This window comes from Scyliorhinus canicula, unplaced genomic scaffold, assembly GCF_902713615.1.
Source record: "Scyliorhinus canicula unplaced genomic scaffold, sScyCan1.1, whole genome shotgun sequence".
Classification (NCBI taxonomy): domain Eukaryota; kingdom Metazoa; phylum Chordata; class Chondrichthyes; order Carcharhiniformes; family Scyliorhinidae; genus Scyliorhinus; species Scyliorhinus canicula.
The window spans coordinates 2,239,937-2,249,430 of NW_024055728.1; positions in this window are offsets into that span (position 1 = coordinate 2,239,937).

Here is a 9,494-nt window from a genome sequence, read left to right on the forward strand (position 1 = left end):
GAGTACCCTACCCAAGGTTAACACCTTCACCATAACCCAACCCAACATTAAGGGCAAATTTGGACACTAAGGGCAATTTATCATGTCCAATCTACCTAGCATGCATGTCTTTGGACTGTGGGAGGAAACCGGAGCATCCGCAGGAAACCCACGCACACACGGGGAGGATATGCAGACTCCGCACAGACAGTGACCCAAGCCGGAATCGAACCGGGGACCCTGGAGCTGTGAATAGATTGTGCAATCTACAATGCTACCTTGCTCTTCCTGGTAAGTAACTGTCACCGTTGAAGTTGTGTAAATCTGTGTGTGAGCGGCCCTCTGATTTTACACTGTGACTGAAAATGTCGAATCCTGATCTCGTGTTGACTAATATACAGACATCAGATCAATGATAACATTCACTTAAGTCTAATGTATTTCAACATGCTTAATGAAAAAGCAGTGTACATGGTTTGAATGCTTTTCATCAACCAACAATGAACCCCTGTTTGTTACTCACCGTATCTCTGATGAATGAAGTTGTTATATTGAGGGGAATCTTGTAAAATGAAAGATTGTATCTCAGTGAAGGTAATCACTCTGAAGGCAGGTAGTGGGGGTATGAAGTAGTTCTAACTGATTGTGGATCACTAACCAGACTGGAATATCTGACAGCAGAGAACAATGATTCCTGGAAGTATCTGTCAGTGCAGAATTGTATTCAATGAAGTTCATTAACCAGAGTGGAATATCTGACAGCAGTCAACAAGGATTACCGGAGGTAAGTGTAGAATTGTACTGAGAGCGGGTCACTAACCAGAGTGGAATATCTGACAGCAATGAGCAAGTATTATTGGAAGTATCTGTCGGTGCAGAGTTGTACTGAATGTGGGTCCCTCACCAGAGTGGAATATTTGATCCAATTATCCATTTTTTACTGCGAATATGTGTCCGTGTAGAATTGTATTGTGTGCGCGTAAGGAACTGAACTGAAAGAAGTTGAACTATTTTGAAACGAGGTTTTGTATTTGGTTCGCCGTCGCTCCATTCTATGGGGCACTCTCTCTTTCTGTCGCTGTCTGTCTGTCTCTATCGATCTCTATCTCTGTTTTAGTTTTGGGATAGATTGAAAACAGAAAGAGTGTGGCTGTGTTTTATGATGGTTTTATATTTGTTTTGAGAAGGGAAACGTCTCGATATCTGTTTTCTATTGAATTGCTCCAACACAAACAGATATCACCTGCACTTACATTGAATAAAACTCGCAAAATCCCAGTATTTCTACAGGTCTTGTGATACTTTTCTCATTTCTATTCATCCTCAAATGAGCTCCAAGTTTTGTTCAATTTTATTGATGTTTTAAAGCTGTGTTTCTGCTTCAAACGAGTTGTGAATCTGTTCACCTGAACCCAGAAACCATACCAGTCCATTCAGACACTTGTTTTCCAAGGAGTGATTGGTAGACTTATTGTTCATGTTAAAATGCAATAGAGGACACTGAGCTGTCAGAAAATACATTTCCCATTGAAAAACTCACTTCGCAATTGTTTAATTAATTATGAATGCGTGACTGTGTATAGTTGTCTGTAAATTATATGCTCATCATTCTGCTTCCCGATACCAGATTGTTGATGTAAATGGTCAAGGAGAGTGATCCCAGTGCTGATCCTTGCCGAACACCACTTCCCACTTTCCACCAATCAGACTAAATTGCTTTAACTCGTTTCCCTGTTTCATGTCTGTGTCACAAGCATGTGTCCATTCTGCAGCTGTGGCCCCTCACTCTACTGGCTCTGACATTACTCATCAGTTTGTTCTGTCCCCCGATAGAAAATAAAGCTGTTCAACATCATATTAATCAAATCTATCACCTCTGATAGTCGTTGAAATAATTCAGTCAAATCTGTCAGGAATGATGTTGATTTTAGAATTTGTGCCAACTATTTCTTATACTGTACGTTACGAGATTTTTTTCCGCCCTCATTTTAACTCCATTTTTACCTCCTATTGTCGTTCTAACTCGGAGATTGTTTACTGGAATTGTTTTATTTTCTTTTTTAAATTCAAGAATAACAGAAACCGACTGCTGCTTTTGAATTATTTGGAATATTTTGATGATGATCAGTGAATAGGTAATGATGTCCCTGCTGTTTCCACCGTCGAATTGTTTAATATTTGTCCTTGCAATCCACGTGCCTCCAGTAATCTCCCTCTACCTGTGTCCCATCCTCTGGCCTTCTATCTGTTCTTTATCTTTTCATTGATATCTTTCAGGGCGAAATCGACCATCACAGTCTGTCTGTCCCTCTCAGCCACCCTATCCTGTCTCCCTCTGAAATAGCTATATAATGTTCTATTATCGAACTTGACGTGTTGATCTAAGCTGCTCACAAGAATGGCGCTATTAGTGACCGTCGTACTGACCTCCTCCTAACAGAGGCTGAGGGTTAACTCTCAGGCACATCCTACTACCCCCCACTGGACAAGGATCCATCCAGCAAACATCATGACATTGTTTCCAGGACATTAACTGACCTCATCGACTCTGAAGAGCTTACTTGCACAGCCTCGAACAGCATAGTCCTGTATCACCACTCATCCCTCTCCCACCTGCATCCAAAATCCACAAATGGGACTGTCCCAGCAGACCCATTATTGTTGCCTGTTCCTGCCCCACTAAACGTATTCATTGCGATATAGACGCCAGCATCTCCCCTTGTGCTATCCCTTCCCGCTGACATTGCTGATTTCTCTGACACCGGATGCTGTTTAATAAAAAGTAGAATTCCCGCTTAATCTTTGCGATGGATATCGAATCCTCCACCCTCCCCAAACAGGAGGGTCTGAGGACTCTCAGCTTCTTCCTTGGTCGGATGCAGGGACAATCTGCGACGGCCACCACCTTCCTCTACCTTTCCGAACTTGTCCTGTCACTCATTTTTTTCTCCATTAACTCGTCTCATGCCGAGCAAATAAAAGTTGTTGCTGGGTCTCGCTGTGTCTGCCTTTGTGTGGGTTATGTGGAACACCACTTGTTCGAGTTTTACTCTGGTCCCGTCCCGCAACTGAATTTCTGTTACAACGATTACTGTATTGGTGATACTTCATGTATCTGTCTGGACCTGGAAACATGATTCCATTTTGCTTCCAATTTCCTTCCCTCACCCACCTTTACATGGCCTCTCTGCGATATTTCCCTTCCCTTCCTGAACCTGTCTTTCTCCATCTCCAGCGATAGACTGACCACCTATATTCATATCAACCCACCGAATCCACAGCTTGCTCGTGTACGGATCCTCGCACCCTGCTTCCTGTAAAGGCTGAATCCCATTCTCCAAGTTTGTCCACCTCCGTCGCACCTGTTTTCATGATGCACCCTTCAAAGATGGCACTTATGGCATGTCTGCCTTTTCCTTAACCGGGGTTGTCCCCACCCCTTTCCTTTGCTTGACAGAGCTCTCAATCGAGTTCACTTCATTTCCCACACCGCAGCCCTTTCACTTTCCCTCCTCCCGGAAACTATTCTCACTTTCCACATCACCAGCCTCCACATGCAGAGGATCGTTCTCCACCGTTCCCATTAACTCGAGCATGATGCCACGATGAAACACATCTTTCCCTCACTCCAACTACCCTCCTTATTTTTTGCATTCCACAGTTGCCGCTCCCTAGTTAACAACCTTGTTCACTCCGCCATCACCCCCAACTGCCTTTCCTCTTCCCATGACATCTTCCCTTGTAATCGCTGCACCAACTGACCCTTTACCTCCTCCTCTCACATGATTTTCGGCAGAAATTTCATTTCTGGTGTAGCATCGTTTCACTTCGGCTTCCATCAGTTTTTATTTACTGCTTCCACTACCGTCTCGACTACATTGGGGAGACTAAACGCAAACTGGGTGAACACTTTGCTGAATACATTCACTCAGCCTGCAGGCATGACCCCAGACTTCCTGCTGCGTCCATTCTAACTCATCACCTTGCTCTCAGGCCCACATATGTGTCCTTGACCTGCTGCACAGATCCAGTGAAGCGCAACCCAAGCCGGAGGAGCAGAATCTCATCTTCAAATTAGGTTATTACAGTCCGCAAGACTCAACTGTAAGTTCAACAGTTTTGAACTGGGAACTTTCTCCTCCATCTTAACAACCCTGTTTTTGGAATCACGCATCGTTTTAATCAAATGCAATGTGCCCTAATATGGAGAGTATATTGCTGGCAAGTGAACTCTGGGGATTATCAAATGCTGGCGAGGAAATATTACTGAGAAATATTTGCAAGGGATTGTTTCCAAACGGGGAGACGATGCCTTTATGCGAAACGTGGGATATGTGGATTTTTAGTACATGACATTGAATTGCTGCAGGACGAGGGTGCCTTAGGATGGCCTGGACCTGGGAAGTGTGTGACCTGAGAGTTTTCTTGACACTGTCTACGATTTATTTATCCGATAACAATGACTTTGTGATGTCCTGCACTTGTTTTCTTTCTCCTGTTGATCATGGAGCAGTTCAATCACATGGTATCGAACTCCGTCAGGAATCCAGTCCAGTAAATGACGCAATACGGGTTGTTGTCTAATAATTGGGAGTGAGGAGGAATAACAATTTCTGTCATGTTTTCAATTTGGTTTAGGAAAGCTGGCCAGTCTGTGTTAAGCCTGTAAATCAGACGAAATGAGAAATGTAAACTTTCCCCAATGTATCTGAATTGTAAACATGTGCCTCACTCTGCCATCAAACTGACAGGGCTACAATTCACACAAACCCTCCGCGCCTCCCGTCTTACACAATTGTTTTAAAAAGTTCTATTTCCCGCTCTGAATTGTTAACCTCTGTACCCTCTGATCCTACAAAACCCCCATCCACCCATTACCCATTTTATTGATGCAGAAATCCTGCCCCAGTTCAGTGACAGAGAATGTTTAATCAGTAATTTACAGTCTCTTCTATATTTTCTCTCTGACAGTTAATTTACTGGGAATTGCGATCCTGGTTCGGGGAAGGTGTGGCCTCTCTACCTGCATCACCCACTACCTGCTATCCATGGCAATGGCGGATCTGCTGTTCATTATCATTATCCCCATACTGACCTACATAAATGGTTATTATTTCCCCCTGAATTTCCTATCCCTCACACCCGTGTGCCGTGTTAGAAATGTCCTGCTGTCTGTAGCTGGGGAATGTTCTGTCTGGTTCACCCTTACTTTCTCCTTTGATCGATTTGTGGCCATTCGCTGCCAGAAACTGAAAAATAAATATTGTACAAAGAAAATTGCAGCTGTGGTTCTCTCAACAACCGGCCTTCTGCTCTGTGTGAAAAACATCCCCTGGTACTTTGCATACGAACCTCAGGAGGTAATCGACAATGTCCAGTGGTTCTGCCAGGCAAAGAGTAGCTTTTGGACTGACCCAGCATGGGTTTCATTCAACTGGTTTTCTCTGGTTTTAACTCCATTGATCCCGTTCTTCTCAATCCTGTTGATCAATACTCTGACAGTCAGACACATTTTACTCACCAGTCGTGTCCGGAAGGCACTGAGAGCTCAGAGTCAGCGAGACGATCGCACAGACCGAGAGATGGAGAACAGAAGGAAGTCGATGATTTTACTCTTCAGCATCTCCGGGACGTTTATTGTCCTCTGGATGATGTTTGTTATTAAATTTTTCTACTTGGCATTTACTGGATTATATTATGTCACCTATCCTCAATATATTTTCCAACAAGTCGGTTTGATGCTGCGGGATTTAAATTGCTGCACAAACACATTTATTTATATGGTGATTCTGTCCAGGTTCAGGGAGCAGATCAAGATCTCGGTGAAATATCCGGTTACATCAATTATGAAATTAATCAATAAAAACATAACTGACAGCCTCTCAGCGAATCAGAAGCTACAGTCCCTGCCTCAAAGCCCCTCTGCCAATCAAGAGCTGTAGCGTCTGCCGGAAACCTCTCATCCAATCGGAAAACTCAGAGCAGTAATTAACCCTAAGACCAGCCAATCAGAGACTCCGCATGCTAACTGATAGCTGACACAGGTTAGGTGTATTTGCCATGATCAATTTTCCTTCGTGACCAAAATGGTTAGGAGGGCTTAATGGGTTACGGGGATAGGACGGAACTGAGGGCTTAAGTGGGTCGGTGCAGACTCAATGGGATGAATGGCCTTCGTCTGCACTGTCTGTTCTATGTTCGATGTTCACTATAGCGGGGTAGAAATCCCATAACTCCCTCCCGAACGTACTGCAGGTGGACATACTCCCCACGGTCAGCAGCGGTTGAAGAGACAGTTCGGCGCCGCTTTCTTATGGACAATTACGGATGGGAAATACATGCTGGCCTAGTCATCGAAAGCCACAATTCCGACAAAATACAAATTAATGAGAAAAATAAAGAGTATAGGTTCTCTCTCACTTACAATGCGGGCTCGGCATGCTGTTTCGATATAGGATGCGTGTCGCTAATACTTCTGGAACCGATTGCTTCTGTCGCTCCACATATTGCGTGTATGTGTGCAAAACAAGTGACAGATGAGCATTACAATTGACCTCTCCCATCAATGTCGATGTGTGACTGTGTGACATGTGATTTGCTTGTAGCGCTTTGGTCATCATACGGTTGGTGCTAAATTCGTAAAGTGGCACCATTCATTTGCACATGCGCAGTTCCAGGATATTGCACCATCATAGCTCATTAATCCGTCTTGCCGCCAGGTATTGATGTCGCCCTACTAAAGAGAAATTGATTCAGATGTCCAATTAGTGAACGAAATAGGCTTTTCCGACAATCGACAGTGGTTTCGTGATCATCATTAAATTCCAGAAAGTTATTGAGCTTAAATTTCATCACGTTCCGTGGCTGGGATTCGATCTCGGGCCCATGGATCATTATCCCTAGTTTTTGGATTACTTGTGCATGATATCTCTACAATTCAACCGTATTCAGTTTTACTATAGACGCATATATTTATCAATTTATTCTATGTTGTACCAGAGTAGTCCAGGTGGTGTTGTACCCAGACTACTTTTGCGGGGGGAGGTGTGGAACGTTTCACCAGCAATATATTTCAAAGTCAGAATATCTGAAGACGTTGCCATGCTTCTGCAGCCCCTAGAATTATCTCTTTGGGAGGGGGTGTTTATTGGAGTGTTTGTGAGTTCCAGCAGTGCAGTTTACCGTAAAAACAAACAGAGAGCATTGCGTGTCGCTGCTAAAGATGATAAATGTTTGTGGTTAGAATGTCTGTCAAACGGACCATTTGCCGCGATGGTGTTCAGTTTCGTGAGCGATTTGGGGCCGCTCTCGCAAAAACCAGTGGACATTATTTCATCACGCTTATGACTTGTGCATTTAGATGTCGATCAGTCTTTCGGGAGTCAGGATTTTGTTCCTGCAGCAGTCCGAGTATTCCTGTTGCTCTTGTAACCAATGTGTTTCTGTGGCTCGTCCAAACCAGTTTATGGCCACACGTAACACGTAAGATGGTGAGATTTGGGGATTCGATATCGGTAACCATTGAACGTCAAGGGGCAATGGTTATTGTGACTGTTATTGGCGATTGTAAGTACCAGCCACTTGTGTGGCACGAATGTTACTTGCCATTTATTAGCGCACACCCAGATATATTCCACCTGTTGCCAAATAAGAACATAGACCGCTTTATTAGCTGAGGATTCATGTGAATTATGTTGAACATTGTGCAATCATCGACGAAAATCCCCTCTTCAAATATTATAGTGGAAGTAAGGCCATTGATGAATAATTCAAATTGATAGAACCTAGGTCATTGCCCACAAACACTCTTTCAGTGATCTTGTCTAACTCACATCAGTTGACATCCAGCGTCTATACTCATCTTCCAGTGTGCTCGGTATGACGACAATCAGCTGCGTGTTGATCCCCTGATTCGGTTTGACAGCGTTTTTTGTTTGATTAATCAAAACAGACTCAGTTATATGCAGCATTGACTTCAAGGGCAATGACTTTCAGCTACCATTGCAGTTCAGCTCTCTGGCCGACATTGGCCCTCAATGAATCTAATATGAGGGTACTGAGCAGGTTATAGCAAATCAACTGCCACTTGATCGTAGAGTCGATTCACAATTCCGTCACTTTACTTATAATCGACAGAAGACGTATGGACGATTTGATTGCGTTTTTAATTTTGTGCAGTGCATAACTTGGACAATTTCACCTGGATACATATTTTTGGTTCAACTCTACGGAAAAGTGCTTCGCAATAGTCAAGCTCAATACGTTCAGGTTTACAGGACGTTGCAACATCTCATGCCATTTTCCTTTACTTGATATTCTGTGGAGTGAATCGAATTCGCAGATTAGCTGAAACATTCACTTTATACTTTTGGGTGATGGTTGTTGCAAGATGGTCACCCTCGTCGAGCTCTGATTTACTGCGTTTCGTTTCATTGCTGAATGGTTACTTGCAGGGTATCCTCCTTCAGTGCGTTGTTTTATTATCCCAGCGATAGCGATTGGCGATTTGCAGGAGGTGACCACAGCTGCGGCCAGCGGCTGAGCAGCATTCGGATCAGGAACTGCTGGAGCATCCGTGATGACCAAAGAACAGAAGAACAATGAACAGTTGAACAGTAGAGCACAGGAACAGTCCATTCGGACCTCCAAGCTTCCGTTGATCATTTGTCCTATCTAGACCAACCCCCTATATCCTTCTATACACCGTCTGTTTATGTTCCTATCCAGATAAATTCTTGAAGCTCGCTATCGTATCTGCCTCAATCTCCTCGTTTTGCAATCCATTACAGGTCACCACCACCTTCTATGTAAAATATCTCCCCCGTACATCTCCATTGAACCTTTCCCCTCTCACTTTGAACTTGTGCCCGCTTTTAATTGCCATTTCCACCGCGGAAACATCTTCAACTAATCACCGCATCTACACCGTTATTAATTTTATAAACTTCTGTCAGGTCGTCCCTTAGCCTCCATCTCTATAGGGAGACCAATCCCAGTTGATTCAATCTGGCCTCATACCTAATACCTTCCATACCAGGCAACACCTTGGTAAAACATTTTATGTACTGTCTCGAAAGCCTCCACGTCATTCTAACAGTGCGGTGATCAAAATTGGACACTATTCGAAATGTGGCCTAACCAACGTTCTATATAAATGTAACATAATGTTTGAGCTATTATACTCGATATCTGATGAAGGCAAGCATGTCATATGCTTTCTTTACCATTTTTCCAACTGTGCTGCCGCGTTTAAGGATCTGTGGAACGGCACGTCAATATCTCTCTGTGTCTCTATGCTCCTGGTGGTTCTGACATTTCTTTTAAAGATCCCGCCTGAAAACGATCTAACAAACTGCATCAGGTTGCATTTGTCCAAGTTAACTTATATCTGCCATTTATCCACCCAATTTTGCTTACTATCTATATCCTGTTGTATTCTGTGACAATCGTCATCACTATCCGCAAATCTTACGATCTCAGTATACCCGAAAACATGCTAATCAGACCAACCAGTT